This window comes from Glycine max, chromosome 9 (assembly GCF_000004515.6).
Source record: "Glycine max cultivar Williams 82 chromosome 9, Glycine_max_v4.0, whole genome shotgun sequence".
In the NCBI taxonomy this organism is placed as follows: domain Eukaryota; kingdom Viridiplantae; phylum Streptophyta; class Magnoliopsida; order Fabales; family Fabaceae; genus Glycine; species Glycine max.
Window position 1 is genome coordinate 40,769,138 of NC_038245.2, and position 3,474 is coordinate 40,772,611.

At 44.2% G+C, this 3,474-nt stretch overlaps 1 pseudogene; it reads left to right on the plus strand.

Annotated features, from left to right (window-relative positions):
- LOC100776467 (probable inactive receptor kinase At1g48480) lies at positions 1-3,204 on the plus strand (annotated as a pseudogene).
- Positions 3,205-3,474: the final 270 nt, after the last annotated feature.

The following is a 3,474-nucleotide window of genomic DNA, read 5'->3' on the forward strand; positions in this document are numbered from 1 at the left end:
CGATCCATCTATTCTATTCATAACGTGTTTCTTCTTCTTCTTACCAACTCTACCCCTCTCACAACGCAAAACCGTTGTTCACTTTATTCATAACGTGTTTTTATTACTAACTCTTCTCTTGTGTTGTCTCAATTCTCACACACAGCACAAAAACAATACAAGTGAAGTAACTAGTAACTAATGAGTGAGTATCATCTTGTCACAATTCTGAAACCAAAACACAAAACAACAATGCAACAACATTCTCATACACTCTTCACTACCATCACCATAATCCTCTTCTCATTCTTCTTCCCTCTAACATTTTCTGACCTCTCATCGGAGCGCGCGGCGCTGCTCGCCCTGCGCTCCGCCGTGCGCGGCCGCACCCTCCTCTGGAACGCCACCGCCGCCTCGCCCTGCGCCTGGCCCGGCGTCCAATGCGACGCTGCCAACGCTACCGTGGTCGAGCTCCACCTCCCCGCCGTTGCACTCTCCGGCGAGCTCCCAGCCAACGTGTTCCCGGCGCTCAAGAACCTCCACACCCTCAGCCTCCGCTTCAACTCCCTCTCCGGCACCCTCCCCGCCGACCTCGCCGCCTGCGCCGCCCTCCGCAACCTCTTCCTCCAACAGAACCACTTCTCCGGCGAGGTTCCGGCGTTCCTCTCCGCCATGACCGGCCTCATCCGCCTCAATTTGGCCTCCAACAACTTCTCCGGTCCAATTCCGGTCCGGTTTGGGAACCTCACCCGGTTGAGGACCCTTTTCCTTGAGAACAACCGGTTCAACGGTTCGCTTCCAAATTTTGAAGAACTCAATGAATTGGCTCAGTTCAATGTCTCATACAACATGTTAAACGGTTCTGTGCCTAAAAAGTTGCAAACTTTTGGTGAAGATTCGTTTTTAGGGAATACCCTTTGTGGGAAACCTCTAGCAATTTGTCCTTGGGACGACGGGGGTGGTGAGAGTGGTGCAAATGGGAATTCAAATTCAAGTGGGGTTGGAGGGGGTGAAGGGAGTGTGATTGGAGGGGAGAAGAATAAGAAGGGGAAGCTTTCTGGGGGTGCAATTGCTGGTATTGTTGTTGGGAGTGTGGTGGTTCTTTTGTTGGTTGTGTTTGCTTTGATTCTCTTGTGTAGAAGTGGGAACAAGACTAGGAATGTTGATAATGTTAATAACATTGTGGGGTTGAAGGAGGAGCAGCATCAGCATCAGCATGGGGAGGTGGGAATTGAGAGTGGCAATGTGGAGAATGGTGGTGGTGGGGGAGGTGGGAATTTGGTGGCTGCAGCAGTGGCGGCGGTGAGTGGCGGCAGCGGTGGTGGTGGTGGTGGTGGTGGAGGAGGAGGAGGAGGAGGAGATAAGAAGTTGGTGTTTTATGGTAATAAGGTGAAGGTGTTTGATTTGGAGGATTTGTTGAGGGCTTCTGCTGAGGTGTTAGGGAAAGGGACTTTTGGGACTACCTATAAGGCGGTTATGGAGGATGGGCCTGTGGTGGCTGTGAAGAGGTTGAAGGATGTGACTGTTTCGGAGAAGGAGTTTAAGGAGAAGATTGATGGGGTGGGAATGATGGATCATGAGAATTTGGTGCCTCTCAGGGCTTACTACTATAGCAGGGATGAGAAGCTTCTTGTTCATGATTACATGCCAATGGGAAGCCTATCTGCAATTTTGCATGGTGAGTTGAGCCTCAATTTGGTTTTGGATAATAGTATCATGCTTGTTATGTCTATACTGACTTCGGTATGAGTTTTGTTATGTCTTTATGTTTCTGTGGCTATGACTTCAAATTTTCTTTACTGATTTTGGTATGAGTTTTTTCTATTGATTGCTGCAATTTGCACTCTTTTGGATTTTTTCTATACTGTTTATTACATTGCAATTGACAATAGAAGGGGGAAAAGAGTGTGGAGCATCATTTAAGAATCATAATTAGTCTGGCATTGCATCTCCACTTAATTAAAATTCACTTGTTTCGTCTTGCATCCATTTGAGTTTGTTGCTTTGTTAAGATGTAATTTGTTGGCATTAGCTTATAAACCTCATCATGGACCTTTCAATCTCTCATTCATTGGCAGAACAATGATAAAATGAAGTTTATATCATAATTCTTTATCATCACAGGAAACAAAGGAGCTGGTAGGACACCACTGAATTGGGAAATGAGATCAAGCATTGCACTAGGAGCTGCTTGCGGCATCCAGTACCTGCATTCACAAGGGCCAAGTGTTTCTCATGGAAACATAAAATCCTCCAACATCCTCCTAACCAAGTCCTATGATGCCAGGGTGTCTGATTTCGGCCTCACACACCTTGTTGGCCCTTCATCCACGCCTAACAGGGTTGCTGGCTATCGTGCTCCCGAAGTAATCGATCCGCGCAAAGTGTCTCAGAAGGCTGATGTATACAGTTTCGGAGTGTTGCTCTTGGAGCTTCTCACAGGAAAGGCTCCTACACATGCCCTCTTGAATGAGGAAGGAGTGAACCTTCCAAGATGGGTGCAATCAGTTGTTAGAGAAGAGTGGAGTCTGAGGTGTTTGATATTGAACTCATTAGGTATCAGAATTCTGAAGAGGAGATGGTTCAGTTGTTGCAACTTGCAGTGGATTGTGTTGTTCCATACCCTGATAACCGTCCTTCAATGTCTCAAGTGATTCAACGCATACAAGAGTTACGTAGGCCTAGCATGAAAGAGGCTACTCAAGACCAAATCCAACAACTTGATTTGATCAATGATATAGATGATGCGTCTTCTAGATGAGTTTGTTATGGGTTTGTGTACAAGGATAAACTTCTACATGGTCATTATTGTCTTGGACAATCTCTACGTGACATATAATCACATTTTTCTCAATTTATGAAAAAAAAAGGTTAATAACGTGTTACATGAAGATCAGCCTAGAACTATATGATTTCAGACCATGTAATAATTTCTCCAAAAACATGGATCTTCTTGGCTTTGTCAAGAGCCCCATATTTTGCTTCCTAAATCCTGTGCTTATGTTTTATTTTGTTTTTTAAGCTTTGGGTCATAATTTTCTTCAGCACCCAACTTTGAATTTTCCTCCAATCTCAATTGTACTAGTTCTCTTATCTTTTCTTTTCTTTTTTTCTGTATCAATACCTTGAGGGAGTGGATATCTACTTCATTAGTTATTGCCGGTGGATTCTGGTTGATGTAATTATTACTTTTGCTTTAACATTGGCTTTTGCTTTTTGGTGACACTTTTCTCTGTAGAGTGTAGATACTGTGATGAAAATAGTCGCTTTCATTGTTGGTTGTAATGTCCTATAGGTGGCATGTAGCATGTCTTCAATTGTTGTGAACCCCACCTTGGTAAAGACAATATGGATGATTTATACCCAGAACCAACTTTGATTAACTCTTCCTTAACTTGATAGGTGAATTAAGATTTGGATGTGAAGGTGGTTCCCCCAGTAGTAAAAATATCAGTTTCATGTCTGACCAATTCCTTAACCATGATGCTTTTTTAG